The sequence below is a fragment of the Hylobates moloch genome, unplaced genomic scaffold (genome assembly GCF_009828535.3).
Source record: "Hylobates moloch isolate HMO894 unplaced genomic scaffold, HMol_V3 SCAFFOLD_12, whole genome shotgun sequence".
Taxonomy (NCBI): Eukaryota; Metazoa; Chordata; class Mammalia; order Primates; family Hylobatidae; genus Hylobates; species Hylobates moloch.
Window position 1 is genome coordinate 25597212 of NW_026652287.1, and position 15976 is coordinate 25613187.

General features: G+C 45.1%; 1 protein-coding gene across 2 annotated transcripts in view; it reads right to left on the reverse strand.

Moving 5' to 3' along the window:
- ABTB3 (ankyrin repeat and BTB domain containing 3) overlaps window positions 1-15976 on the reverse strand; it is a 351655-nt gene that overhangs the window by 295461 nt on the left and 40218 nt on the right. The gene's annotated exons all lie outside the window — the stretch shown is intronic.

The window sequence follows — 15976 nt, forward strand, 5'->3', positions numbered from 1 at the left end:
CCCACAGCCCAGACACCTGAGCTCTGGGGTCCGGCTCCATCACTTCCTGGCTGTGTGACGTTGGGCACATTCCTCCAGCTGACTCAATTTCAGTTGCTTTATCTATAAGATAGAGGAGCTTGGAGATGGGGATGTGGGATGAATATGCTGGAAAGGCAAGCAGGGGTCAGGTTGAGGCCTGTGCATAGTATCACAGCTGCCATTTATTAAGCATCTACTACTGTGTGTCTGGAACTGTTTTAGAAGCTTTATGGATATTATCTCTAAACTTCACAACACCCCCACTTCCTCAAAGGAAAATGATGCTTTATATACATAAAGTGAACCCCAGGGGAGTGTTTGCTTTCTGGGCCCAGGCAGAGGAAGATGGGTTCAAGCTAATGGCTTCTCTGCTTATGGGCCCTGAATCTTCTCATATATTTTCCTACAGGCACCACCCAGCTGAAACATTTAGGAACAGCCTTTGAGGAAGTGTAGATGGGAATTTCTCCATCTACACACACAGATGCAACAGTAAATGGGAGAAAACCGGTGCTTAGCACACAGTTGGAGCACCGCCAACCAATGAGGAGTTCATTCATTCTTCCAACACATATTTGTGTTTGCTAGGTGCCAATGTTGTTCTAGGCCAGTGGTTCTCAACCAGAGGTGATTTTGCCTCTCCTCCGGGGGACACTTAGCGATGTCTGGAGGCATTCTTTTCGAGGAGAGGGGGTGTTACTGGCAACTACTGGGTAGAGGCCAGGGATGCTGCTTAACATCCTACCATGCACAGGACAGCCCCTCACAACAAAGAATTGTCTGGGCCAAAATGCCAATGGTGCTGAGTTTGATAAACCTTGCTCCCGGCACTGGGGAGACACCAATGTGCCAAAGAGGCAATGTCCCTGCAGCTCACGTCCCGGGGAGGAGACAGATGATGAACAAAGACAATAATAAGTCAATGTCTACAGGTCCACTGGTTAAAGTGCTACAAAAAGTAAAGTAAGAAAAGGAGGAAAGAGAATGATGGGGTCATCAGGGACATAGGGGACATTTGAGAAAAGCCCAGAGGGAAGCAAGGGGGTGAAGCAGTGGCTGCCAGGTGTGATAGACAGAGGCTCTGGGGTGGGTGTATCTTCAAGTGTGGCAGGAAGTCCACGAGGCTGAGCTCAGTGAGCACAGAGGCGAATGGTTGTAGAGGAGGTCAGGGGGTTATCATGCTGATTTAGTCATCTGGACACCTTATGGCCCCCTTGGTAATACACTCCTTGAGGACGCAGGCTCTATCCAACCTCTCAGTGCCACACACTTGCTGGAACCAAGCTGAGAAAGACGCCAAGTTGAATTTTGGCTCAGGGGAGGCGGTTTCCTGTACTATGAAATTTACATGAGATGAACTATCCCTGCTTTGTTCTGGTTTGGGGCAGGAAATGGGCTTAAATGTACTCTCAGCTTGTATTCTGTAATTGTTGCTTGGCTTTCATTCATGTGTCACTGGGGAAGGAGTTGCAAGACTTAACGCTGGTCCTGAGTACAATTTCAACACTGTTCTCTTAGCCTTAATGAGAAGATATATTCATTCATTGATCCAGCAAATAGGTATTAAAGATGACAACAGGGCAGAATTGGGATGATGCAAAAGTAAATCAAACACAGATTCTTCTCTCAAGCAACTTACAGAAAATATATGTTCACTTTTTCAGATATAGGTCTTCACTTTTTTATGAAGTGAAGATACCTTGTCATATAAGGTACAAAGTACCAAATAGAATGAATAAAGAACTATGAAGAAGACCAGATGAGTGCCTACAGGGCAGGAGAGCAAACAGTTTACATCTCACATGCCAATTCTCATCAGTAGCAGCTGCCTAGAACTGTGTTGAGAAGGATCCTGAAGTCCCATCTGAGCTCAGTGAGAAAAAGTGCTGTGCTCAATTACTTATGTCTGCCATGATCACAGAACCCAAGTGGCAGAAGTACTAAGTATCTTTGCCATCCAAGCTGAAATGGAGATCAAATAAGTGGAAATGGAGCTTGAAGAGTGAATTATGGCCTTCCTCTTAACATTTAACATAAAAATATAGCAAGTATACTGCACTATTAAGATGGAAATGGAGGAGGAGTAAAAAACTCAATTTCATAATCTATCTTGAGCGTACACTTATTTACCTCCTTAACTCCAAGAGTATTTAAATAATGAGAGGGAAAAGCAAGGAATCCTCTGCTAGTAAAGGAATAACTACAGAAGTCTAGGCCAGACTTTACTGCTTAAAATCAAAGGGCAACTGGCTCTGAAACGGGGCCCAGCTCTGGGCATCTGGACCGAGTGCCCCTCCCCAACCCATCTCCATACTTCTCCCCTAAAGCTTTGTAGGAGCCTGGCAGGACAGCAGCTTAGTCTCATCCTAGAACGAGATTTGCCAGTCAAATCCTTCCTTCCCAGGGACTGGACAGACAGTGTGAGGCTGTTTAGCAACAGGTTTGGGGCAGATTTCCTAAATCTCCTTTCTCTCCAATCTGTCAGCCTGGCAGAAGCAACCTAGAGATGGGATTTAGTCTCATTCTGACACAGCACAGTTCCAGAATGATCTCCCTGCTTGCTACTCAAGCTGGAATCAAGCCAGAGCCTACATACAGGTCCCAGGATCCAGAGAGGAATGAAATTGCTTTATTAATATCATAAGGTTAGGGGGAAGGGAAGCGTGTTCTGATCGGCTATGCCAGCAGTAGTTCAAAACACAATCCAAAGGGAGGAGGAGAAGGTGGGTGGGTCAGGCCAATGCCCGCTGAGATAAACGCCCTCTGAGGGCTGCCGTATAGGAGGAGGTGGTCACCCTTCTTGGAAGGTGATAGCCTTTCTTGGCCGTGTGCTGGGTCGAAAAGAACTTTTGGATCCTCCTGCCTAGCCTGACAGCCCTTCAAGGCTCAGCAGAGGTATCAGCACAGAGCCACAACCAAGGGATCAAAAGCTTAAGTCACAAAACTGTAAAAAAAAAAAAAAAAAAAAAAAATCCCTTTTTTGAAAGGCAGCCAAAGAAGCACCTTCACAGAGCTGGCTTTGCATGGCCTTTCAACCAACCTATTTCCAGCAGCACAGGCTCAGCAGCCCCACCAGGCCACCCAGTCCAGAGCACGGCGCAACACTTCCCATTCTTCCCTCAAGCCTGTGACCCAGAGAACATGCTTTGTCTTGATTTTTATCTCTATTTTTTCAGGGGAAAGGGCTGAGGGAGGAAGGGGAGCCAGGCAGAAATACTGTGTTCCTAAAGCCCATGTGAAGGAATGCCCAGGCAAGAGCCACACTCTGAGGACTCGCCCAACATTCCTGGCTAAGCATCTACAGCTACCTTTGTCTCCAAGCCTGTGGGGCTGACTGGCTGACTTTGGAAGAGGAGAAATTGCGTGTCCCTGGAAACCTCTGCAGTGCCATGGAAGTGTGCCCATTGGTGGGAAGGTCAATGGGAAGCTTCCATGAGCCCACATGGGCCACCATGGGGATACACAGAAAGAACTGAGGAGAAGTCATCCATTAGCAGGTGAGAACAAGAGGCAGTGACATTTGGGGGATCAGGAATAATGTGTTCCCAATTTATACCTACCTTGGTGAGGCCTGGGGAAAACCACTTACTGTTAGAGTTATTGTCTGGTGACAGTGATCAAAGGGAAAATAACATTTACTGAAAGCTTTGCTTTTACATATATTCTAGCATTTAACTCTTACAGAATTCCTAGGAGATACATATCATCATCCCTGTTTAATAGATGTAGAAACGGAGGCTCAGGGAGGTTGAGGAAGTAGTTCGAGTTCACGTGGCTGTAAGTGGTGGAGCCAGGACCAAGCCTGGGTTCCTCTGACCCCAAGTTTAATGTTAGTTTCATTATGCCTCACCACCTCCCAGCGTTACAGGAAATCATCAGGGCTCCCCTACTCAGAACACACCAGACAAATTCTGCCAAACAAAACTCATTCTGTTTTATTTCTTGAACAATAAGGTGCAGAGAGCTCAGAAGAGAACAAAACCTCAGGGGAAAAAAAAAAAAAAAAAACATGTTTGGGCTGGGTATGGTGGCTCATGCCTGTAATCCCAGTACTTTGGGAGGCCAAGGCAGGTGGATCGCCTGAGGTCAGGAGTTCGAGACCAACCTGACCAACATGGTGAAATCCTGTCTCTATTAAAAATACAAAAAATTAGCTGGGCGTGGTGGTGGGTGCCTGTAATCCCAGCTACCCAGGAGGCTGGGGCAGGAGAATTGCTTGAACCCGGGAGGTCGAGGTTGCAGTGAGCCGAGATCACGCCATTCACTCCAGCCTGGGTGACAAGAGCAAGACTCCGTCTCAAAAAGAAAAAAAAAAAAAAAACCCTTGTTTGAACCTGATTTATAATAAAGATTGCATCTCATCTCGATGGGGAAAGGAATGGTTCTATAATGTCGAGAAAACTGGCTCACTAAATGAATTTGGATCCCTCTCAAACACAATATATGAAAGTAGACTCTAAGTGGATGAAAAACCTGAATGTGAAAGGAAAGTTACAAAGCTAACAGAAGAAAGTGAAACAATACCTTTGTGAACTTAGGGCATGGAAGGTTCTCTTAAATAAAATCCCCAAGGCACAAACCAAAAAGCAAAAAGAAAAAAAAAAGTTAGTAGATTTGATTACATCAAAATTAGGGTTTCTGTTCAACAAAAGACACTGTGAACAAAGTTAACAGAGAGGTGGCAGAATGGAAAGTGATATTTACAATATCTAAACCCAACAAAGAATTAACATCTAACTACATAACTAACTCCTATAAATCAATGAGAAAAGAAAGGAAATGCAATAGAAAAATGGTCTGTAGATATGAATAGGCAGGTCACAGAAGTGGAAACCAGAATAGTCAACAAGCAGATGAAAAGATGCTCAAATTCATTAGTAATAAGATAAATGAAAATGAAAGCAACAATAGATTCCACATTATACTCAACAGATTTGCAAAATTACAATGTTGAGTAATATTGATTTTTTTTTTTTTTTTTTGAGACGGAGTCTCGCTCTGCCACCCAGGCTGGAGTGCAGTGGTGCAATCTCGGCTCACAGCAAGCTCCGCCTCCCGGATTCATGCCATTCTCCTGCCTCAGCCTCTCCGAGTAGCTGGGACTACAGGCGCCGGCCACCACGCCCAGCTAATTTTTTTGTATTTTTAGTAAAGACGGGGTTTCACCGTGGTCTCGATCTCCTGACCTCGTGATCCGCCCGCCTCGGCCTCCCAAAGTGCTGGGATTACAAGCGTGAGCCACCGTGCCCGGCCTGATTTTTAAACAGGATATGGGTCAATGGGAACCCCTCCACACCACTGGTGGGAGTCTAGACTGGCATAGCAGTTCCAGAGACTCACCTGGTACTGATTATTGAAACCAAGTTCGTATAAACCTTGTGACCCAACCAACCCACTCCTGAGTATAGATACTTGCACGGGGTCCATATGGGAACAAGTGAAAGGAGATTCATGACAACATTATTGTTCACGGTAGTGGGGAATTGGAAGCAACTAGTTGCCCATCACTAAAGAATGCATAGACACAAAATATGATGGGTACCAACTATGTGATAGTCGTTACACAGTTCACCAAATATTTCCAGTGTCTCCGTCTCTTAGATTCATAGTAGGCTTGCAGTTCCCACCGCTTTTAAAGTGGAGAATGGCCATGTGACTTGTTTGGGCCACTTCTGGGCAGGCTTTAAAAATCAGTGTGCTGTCTGTCACCTTCTGGACAGAGCCTTTAAGAGCCAGTGTGTGATTTGCTACTTGCTGGTCTCTCTGCCATGTTGAATGGTGGAGGCTCCATCAGCCTACGTCTCCAAAGCAAAACTCTTATTAACGGGATGATATGTAGTACGGCTAAGCAGTAAACCTGCATAATTTTAAGCTGCTAAGATTTTTGTGCTATTACTGCTGCATAACTTAGCCTATCTTGATGGAATTAACTGTGCCGCTGTTAGAAACAATAAGCTAGATGTGCAACCAACATGGATAGATCTTGAGAACATAGGTGAAAATGGAAAGATCAGAACAAGCTCCTTCGTGTAATATGATTTCCATAAATCAATAACACACACACACACAAAGCAATTTTACATGTTTTACAAAGACATGTACCTGTTCAAGAGCATATATTAAACACCTCGGATAAGTACCTACAGGGGAGTGGAGATTATAGACAAAGAGAGAAAAGTGAATAACTAAAATGAGAGAGAGAGGCCAGGAGCGGTGGCTCACCCCTGTAATCCCAGCACTTTGGAAGGCTGAGGCAGGCAGATTGCCTGAGTTCAGGAGTTCGAGACTGTCCGGGACAACATGGTAAAATCCAGTCTCTACTAACATACAAAAAATTAGCCGGGCGTGGTGGCACTCGCCTGTAGTACCAGCTACTCGGAGGCTGAGGCACGAGAATCACTTGAGCCGGGAGGAGGCAGAGGTTGCAGTGAGCCGAAATCGCGCCACTGCACTCCAGCTTGGGCTACAGAGTGAGACTCTATCTAAAATAAATAAATAAATAAAAATAATAAAAGTGAAATATTAATAAAATGAGAGACAGAGAGCCCTTGCATGATGATAAAATTTCCGTGAACTTCCGAGTATGAATAATTCAACCGTCTGTTGTATCCAAGATCCAAAACAAAAAGGAAAGAGGAAAAGGTGTAAATCATTTTTCTTGGTTGACTTCAGTATGCATTTTAAACTCTTCATGCCAATCAGTCTTCTACAAGCACAGAGTTTCCTTTTCCTCACCAGATTTTAATCAACTTGGATGGGTTTTCACTTCACAATCTTTATGGTTACCACCCCCTTGGTATGAAGGTATAGGTTCATACCCATTCACAGCAGCTACTGCCAATTGTCCACCTCACTGTGATCCGAGGGAAGGCACCTTCCAATAAAGGACAAAGCAGCAAGCAGTCTGATGAGACAACAACCGGGCTGTACCAACTGTGGCAAAATCTAAGCAAATCACCTGTGTCCCAACTATTTGGGGAGTGGTTGGGGGCTGTGCCCCAGCTGCCTGACAGGACCTCAGCAAAGAACAAATGGCCAACAGGCACAGCCAAGTGGGGAACCCTACAAGTTCTGCTCAGGCCTCACCTGTAGGAAGTGATGCAAGTCTCTCAGTGGAGTGCTTCTGGCAGCCTGAGTTTGCAATGTCCTTCCTCCCTGTTCCCAGGATACCATGGGATCCCTTCCAGAAAGAAGAATCAGTAACTCAAATGCAAGGAGTCACTTTCCTTCTCATGCATTAAAAAATATATATTTTCTGTTGATAGGGTACCAATATAGACTCAATGTGGATTATAAAATTGTCTATTTTCCACCCCATTTTCACTTTAATAGTAAACCATGTTTGCTAAATATACCAATTAGAGGCTGAAGAAAAACCATGCTTCACTCTTAAAGCTGCATTTTCACTAATTTGGTCACTAGTTAAGGGTGGAAGAGAGATGGCAGCTCCCAAGCCTACATGCTGCTCTCCTCCTAGCCCACGCCCCAGCAGGCATAACTAATCAATCTCTGCATGCTTTTCTCCTAAGCCTGAACCTTTTCTGCAGCCTTAAATGGTATTCTCCAGAGTTGTTTCCTGGTGTTAGGTTTTTTCCTTTTTTACTCTCTTCTTCCCTTGTTTTTCCTTGTAAAGGTTTTAGAAGAGGAGGAACATGTTCACTCTTCTATTCTCAGGAGAATAATTATATCCAGAGACCTTATGTACAACGCTTTCTCTGGAAAATAGTTGTTTTCAAGGTCACTGGCTTCTTCTCTTAATTACTCATTCAACAGTCATCTGTGAACTGCCTACTGTGTGCTGTTGCTTAGGGTGCCAAGCACTGAAAGACACTGATAAAAGGTTCAAAGGGGCACAAAGCAAAAAGGGGCCAACTAGCAGGGAAGACAGGGTGTAGCAGGGTGGGGAAGGCTTCCAAGAGAAGGTAGCACATTCTCAGCAGCCTTCTAGAAGAGTGACTATGGCCTGAAAGGTGCTCATGGCAGTGATGCTATCAGGGATGTGTGGTGTGTTCTCAGGATATGTTATCCCTTATCTGGGCTTCATCAGCTCCCAGGGGTGCCCCCCATAGAAGCCAACTGTTGATGGATCTCAGTGTGAGGTGGTTTCTGGTGACCAGCATTCCTTTAGAGGCTGTCAAATTCCATGAATGCTACCCAGTTGTGAATAAAGTGTAACTTTTCACTTTCTGGTGGGTCAGTTGCCTCAGGTGGCATCACTCACTGCAGCAGGTGGGGTCATTCACTGCAGTGCAGTTGTCTGTTAGGATCTGTGCAGTGCCAAGCTGGACCTACCCAATGTCACAGCACATCTCCTCCCTGGCCCCTAAAATTCCATCCCATCATGGCAATGGTACTTTAGGGAGGAAAGAACATGGTAGGACAGGTTGGGGGTCATAGCAAATGACATTTACTGCACAGCCCCTACATACCCACATTGGTAGGTGCTTGTATCAGCTCATTCAACCCTCTACAACTTGGGAGGCAGGGAAGAGTTGAAGAAGATACTCAAATAATCTAGTACAGCTGGATTGGGATTAAAATCTGACATCATTATGAAGTTGGTAGAGAAAAAAGGAAAACACCTATTTTTGTGTGTGTCTACTCTGTGTATTGTGTCCATATATGTGATTTCCTTCATACCCCCAAAAACTCTGAACAGTAACTATTATTATTTCCATTTTACAGATGAGCGAGTTGAGGGTTCAGAAAAGTTTGCTCATCCTCATCATCATCATCATCACAACACAAATAACAATTACTATCCATGAACACTCAACTTTGTATCAGGTTCTGCAAACACTTTATATCTGTTATCTTATTTATCACAGCAACCCTGTGATGTGGGCACTGCTACAACCACTTTAACTGTGAAGTCACTGAGTCTAAGGAAGGTTAAATAACCTGGTCAAGGCCATACATTCAGTAGGTGTTAGCTCTGGAATTCAAACTCAAGACTGTCTGACTCTAAGTCCATATTCTCAAACACTGCGAATGCTACCTCCCAAATGTGTGCTATGTACTATGTCAGAGTACTAGAGCAACCACTGTGACAGAGAGCAACACCCACTACCTCCCAGGGGACTCCATTTGGCCTCTTTGCTTGTGTGGAAGTTATTCCTTAGATCAAATCTTCAAAGGAAGAAAAACCAGCTTTAATAAAATTTAAAATAATATTTTGGCAGCGCCAGCCTTTGGCAACAATAGCTTACACTTACTGCGTGCCATGCAGTCTTTTGAATAAGCACTAGACATATGGTGACAGGCATACTGCTGCTCACCAATATTCCTGGTGTCCCTCTGCTTCTGGGCCCTTTCCATCAACACAAATTCATGCACCGCAACTTGCTTTGGCCAATGAAGTGCAAACAATGATTTGTGGTTTGTGATTTGCATCGCTGCCTTCAGAAGTCTTTGAAAGCCAAGGCCAGAAGTGGTGGTTCACACCTGTAATCCCAGCAATTTGGGAGGCTGAAGTGGGTGAATCACCTGAGGTCAGGAGTTCAAGACCAGCCTGATCAATATGGTGAAACCCCATGTCTACTAAAAACATAAAAATCAGCCGGGCATGGTGGTGTGTGCCCTGTAGTTCCAGCTACTCAGGAGGCTGAGGCAAGAGAATCACTTGAACCGGGAGGCAGAGGTTGCAGTGAGCTGAGATCACGCCACTGCACTCCAGCCTGGGGGACAGAGCAAGACTCCATCTCATTAAAAAAAAAAAAAAAAAAGTATTTGAGAGCCAGTAAATAATTCTCCATAATCTATTTTCCTTTTGCAGAAAGAATGGAAGCACGTTGATATGAAGGGGCTGTAAAATTGACACAGCAGGGAATATGTCAAGCCAACACATGGAGGGCAACTGCTCTGGGGTCACTGGCCCTTCAAAGGAATCTCCATGAGTGACAAGTACCCATTGGCTGCATTCAACCTCTGAGATTTCGGATTTGTCTGTTACTTCAGCATAACCCAGCTTATCCTGACAAAATCCTCACAATAACTCTATGATGGGGTGCTGTTGTTATCCCCACTTTGCAGAAAAGAAACTAAAGCAAAGAAGAGTTGGGTAACTTGCCTAAGATCATATAGCTAGAGGGTACAGCCAACTGTGAGCCTCAAGAGTTAGGACCCCAGAATCCACACTCTTAATCAGTATCCTGTATTTCCTCACCCACACTTTTACCAATCAGATATACTAATGCATAAAAATGTAGGTCTTCCAGGCCGGGCGCGGTGGCTCACGCTTGTAATCCCAGCACTTTGGGAGGCCGAGGCGGGCGGATCACGAGGTAAGGAGATCGAGACCACGGTGAAACCCTGTCTCTACTAAAAAATACAAAAAATTAGCCGGGCGTGGTGGCGGGCGCCTGTAGTCCCAGCTACTCGGAGAGGCTGAGGCAGGAGAATGGCGTGAACCCGGAGGCGGAGCTTGCAGTGAGCCGAGATTGCGCCACTGCACTCCAGCCTGGGCGACAGAGCAAGACTCCGTCTCAAAAAAAAAAAAAAAAAAAAAAAAAAATGTAGGTCTTCCAATTTCTTAGTATACCTTAGCCAATCTTTAAAGAATAAGAAAATTATCATGACATGTAATTTTAAAAATGCCAAAATTTATTGCTTTAAAAAATAGAAGAAAAGACAGCCTAGTTTCAGCTTATATGGCAATTTAAACTAAAAATGGGTTACAACAGAGGTGGCTGCTCTGTGGGGAATTGCCTAGAACAATGGAAAACAGCTTAAAGAAAAACTCCGTTTCTCTTGCTTTACTCAATTTCTTAGTTTACACCCTAAAGGGCAACAGACACAATTAAAAGTTTAATTAGTGTTCTCATCCTCCCCTCCCAAATTTTATGTTTTCTTTCTAATCAAAAATTATTTCTTTAACAGATTCATTGTTTTCTCCCTAAATTAAAGCAGAACCTTAATGAGGCACTGCAATCCTTAAGTCAAAATGGGATCATCAGAAACCTCACTTTATGAACTCAAGTGTGTCTCTCTTAGTTCTCTAAGAAGCAAGGACACTTGTCAAGTCCTCTCTGTTGTGTGCAATCCATCATAATTGCTGCTCATGGTAATTTAAAACACATGGTGAAGTGGTTCTTTCAGAAGCAATTAATGAATTTCATGGGAACAAGGCTGGGCAGAAGGCCTGCCCCAACGTCGTGAGGGGCATGCCATTTCAACCTGGGGACAATGACAAGCTGGAAGTCTGGCCTTTTAGCTCGATCTTCCTCTAAGTTTAAGGTGTATCACCCTTTCAAAAGTCTGGTGATGCTGATGCAGGGAGGCAGCTTTATAATGGCTGAGTGATCTCTGGAGTCAGGCTGCCTGGATTCAAATCCCAGGTCCTCCACGTACTAGCTAGGTGAATTAGGACAGGATCCTTAATTCTCTAACCCTCAGTTTCCTCATCTACAAAATGGAAATGGACAGAATATCCAACTCATTGTTAGAAGAATCAAAAGAAAAGATGCATGAAAAATGTCTAGGATAGTGCTCAGTACAAATTAGCTATCCTTTTTTTTTTTTAGACAGGGTTTGTTCTGTCACCCAGGCTGGAGAGCAGTGGCATGATCATAGTTCACTGCAGCCTCAAGCTCCTGGGCTCAAGCAATCCTCCTACCTCAGACTCCCAAGTAGCTGTAACTACAGGCACGTGCCAACCTACCAGACTAATTTTTAAATATTTTTTAAAGACTGGGTCTCACTATGTTGCCCAGGCTGGTCTCAAACTCCTGACCTCAAGCAGTCCCCGCACCTTGGCCTCCCAAAGTGCTGGAGTTACAGGTGTGAGCCACTACACCTGGTCTACCATTTTTATTGTTATTATTAAAGAACAGTATTCCCCTCTCCTGATGTTTCCTGCCATGTGGAGGGACATCCATTTGTATGACATTCCTGGCATTACCCCCTTACGTCTTCCCTGGGGAGGTGGAAGCCTCATCTGGTTAATGAGTTTGGGAAGAGCAGCTGGCAGGCATAGCTGCGCTCATCCACCCATCCTCCTTGGGAGCCAGCTACCAGCAGGAAGCAAGCATTCTGCTGATCTCCAGCATCACCATAGTTCCAGGTTGAGGTCTGCGGTTTCCTAGCACAGCTCATGAGTAGGTACTTTCATCTGCTTCATTGCAGCGTTCAGTATCAGGAAGCCAACTGTGGCTACACCACTAAGCCACTCTTAGTCTGTTTGGGTTGCTGTAGCAAAATATCATAGACTGAGTAGCTCAAACGACAAACATTTCTTTTTCACAGTTCTGGAGGCTGGGATAGTCCAAGATCAAGGTGCCAGCAGATTCAATGTCTAATGAGGGCTTCTTTTCTGATTCATAGACAGTGGTATTCTCACTATGTCCTAACATGTTGGAAGGGGCAAGTGAGCTTTCTGGGGTCTCTTTTTTATAAGGGCACTAATCCCATTCATGAGGACGCCACCCTCATGACCTAATTACCTCCCAAAGGCCGCACCTCCTAGTACTCTCACATGGGGGAAAATTCAACATACAAGTTGAGGTGGCAGGGTGGGACACAAACCTCCAATCGATAGCAGCCATGTTCTACAAAGCAGCCTGTATTAGTAATACAAGCAACATTTCCATCTCTAACTCCCTGACTTGCCCCTTGTCTACATCAGCTATATCAGAACTAGTGTAGAGAAAGGAGGTATTATTTATCAGATCCTCTCAAACCTCAACGGTTGTCACTGCAACCTTTCTGGGGGGCAATCAAAGCCTTTTATGAACTGGCTGGTCAAATCCAGCAATTCCACATTTAGGAATTTATCCTCAGGATATAATCAATCATATACGAAAAGTTACGTTGCAGAGTAACTTACTCCAGACTGTAATTTGAACTGAAAAATGAGAAACAACTAAATGTCCGGTATTACAGAAGTGACCACAAAACATCATGCACCATTTTAAATGATGCCATCAAAGAGTGTGTCATGACAGGTAAGGACACTCATAATCTGACAAATGAAAAAAGCAGGCACAGAACAGTAGTACAATATGATTCTATTTTGTAAGGAAAAAACGTAAATGCATAAAAACATTGGGAAATGCTATAATACATCAAGTTGTTAGCAGTGTTTAGCTCTAGATGGTGGGACGATGGGTCAGTTACATTTTTTTCCTTTCATCGCTTATGTGAATGCCCTAATTTTCTCTGATGCACATGTAGTCAGAAATATGAAAAGAATGTATTTTTTATTTTTCAAAAAGCCAGGTGAGGCCAGGTGCAGTGGCTCACACCTGTAATCCCAGGCACTACTCCTAAAGTGCTACTTTGGGAGGCCAAGGCAAGAGGATCTTTTGAGCCCAGGGGTTTGACATCAGCCTGAGCAACACAGTGAAATCCTGTTTCTACAAAAAAAAAAAAAAAAAATTAAATTAGCTGGGCATGGTGGCGCATGTCTACAGTCCCAGCTACTCAGGAGGCTGAGGAAGGAGGATTGCTTGAACCTGGGAGGTGGAAGCTGTAGTAAGCCATGATCATGCCACTGCATTCCAGCCTGGGCAACAGAGTGAGACCTTGTTTCAGAAAAAATACAAAAAGCCATGTACCCAGTGACTAATGGAGAGAACTCCTTTGGTGAGCACAACCTCTGCTTCTTGCCTTCCAATGGGCCTGGCTCCCCTTTGGAAATAGAGCCATTAGGTAGATAGGACTGTGCATCTTCCCTGACTTTGCCAGTTAAGAGGCTGATTGCTCAGACTGTACTCTGAAACAAGTCAGGGCAGGGTTGTGTTGGAGCTTGGGGCACTTGTGGGACAGTCATTGCTGGCTGGGGAGGGGAGGTGGTGACCAAAGCAGGGAGCTTAGAATTGCCTAGAGAAAACATTCAGGAAATGGGAGCCTGGGATTTTGGGGTCTTCGCTGCCTACAGGTGAAAGTCCCAACTGCTCAGCATCTTACATCTTACCCCACTGGCTGGGCTCCAGTCCAGCAAAACTCTTGCTGTTCCCCAAGTGGTCCATACCCTAATCCCTCAAAGCCCCTGATGAGCTGTTTCTTCTCCTCACCCTTCTCCAACCACTTCCCATCTCTTTCTGATGGACTCCTATTCATCCTGCAAAGCCCAGCTCGGCTATCACCTCCCCTGGGAAGCCTTTCATTACCTTCATTCCCATTGCATATTGTTCAGACGTTGATTATATCAGTGACCATATAATGTGACAACTATTTAGTTATGTGACTTATTCTTACCAGCGTGGGGGTTCTCTGAGACCATGAACTATCTCTTATCACTGGATTTTATAACCCAGCATAAGTTGGGCACGTGCTGGGCACCTGATAAAGTTTTGAGGTAGGAAGAAAAGAAAGGGATGATGACAGGAAGAGAGAGAAGAAGAGAGGGAGGGAAAATGGGAAAGTAAGGGAAGAGATAAAATTGGCAATAACCCTGGTGCCAAACTGGTGCCCAAACCATAGGCTGGCAGCTGACGATGAAAGGAGCAGAGGCAAGTGGAAAGGTCCCCAGCTTTGGTTCAGACTGAGGGGGAGGATCAAACCCCAGTCTTGGGCAAGTTACTTAAAGTTTCTGAGGCTTGGCTTTTTTGTCTATAAAATGGGAATTTTACAGACAAAGTTTAGAAATGAGGTCTGCACAGCGCCCAGCACATGGTATGGGGTCAAAACCTGAGAGCTATCATTTGGTGACTCACAGCTGCACTGAGTGCAGTCCACCAAGACAAAAACAAAGTCCTAAATAACACTCAGGGCTGCCTGGTGACAGACTGCAGTGCTCATCTCCCTAAACCTTTCATTTTAATATGACATCATGTCAGAGGCAGCTGTAATCTCTGCTATCCGGTTTCTGCTCCCTTTGGAGCCAGCACACCACCAGCATCCCCTGAATTTACCCAGCAGCAGTGTTCTTGGAGTACCCGAAGCCCTGAGCCTGGAGGCAAGACTGGAAAGGGAGCAGGTGCCTAGAAGCCCAGAGGATGCACAGCAATCTCATCTGTATCTAATTAGCAGTCATTTCTCCTTTCTAGGCCTCAGTCTTCTCATCTGTGAAATAAGAGGCCTGGACCAGATGTCCTAAGGGTCTCTCTACCCTGACAGTCAATGGTCCCATCTCTTGGGCATCAGCCCCACTTCTGTGCCTCCTACCTTTTGTCCTCACAGTTGCCCAGCCTTTAATTTGAGCACAGGCACCACGTCTGATTTTTTTTTATTAGTACGAATGTCAACTTCCAGATGCTGAGATGATGGCATTTCTTGGGATCAGGAGGTCAGGTCAACTGTGACACCCCTTCTGTCCCACGCCACACCTGCTGCTGCCCGCAGCCTGCCAGGAACATAGGATGGGACAGCAGACTCCTCGGGGGGAGTCAGGCCTGGCCTGGATGCTGCAGAGAGAGATGGCTCCCACATTTTAGTGGGTTTCAGAATCCTAGGAGGCCTCCTTAAAATAGATGGTGGAGGCCGAGCAGTGGTTCATGCCTGTAATCCCACCACATTGGGAAGGCGAGGAGGGTGAATCACTGGAGGGTGGATCAAGACCAGCCCGGTCAACATGGTGAAACTCCATCTCTACTAAAAATACAAAACTTAGCTGTGTGTAGTGGTGTGCACCTGTAATCCCAGCTATTCAGGAGGCTGAGGCAGGAGAATCACTTGAACCTGGGAGGCGGAGGTTGTGGTGAGCCAAGATCGTGCCACTGCACTGCAGCCTGGGTGACAGAGTGAAACTCTGTCTTGAAAAAAAAAAAACAAATAGATGATGGACCCCACCGCCAGATTTTCTGATTCACTGGGTTTGGGGTGGTTTAGGGACCACAGTTTGAGAATCATTATTTGAGACAGGATTTTAAACCCCACCCCATTACCTGCCTGAACTTATATCCTCCACTTTCCCCTCTGCAATGCACTCCAGCAGGCCACCTCACTCTTCTCCAAACACAACAGACACATTCCTACTTCAGTGCTTTTGCACATGCTGTACCTGCTGCTTAGAAAG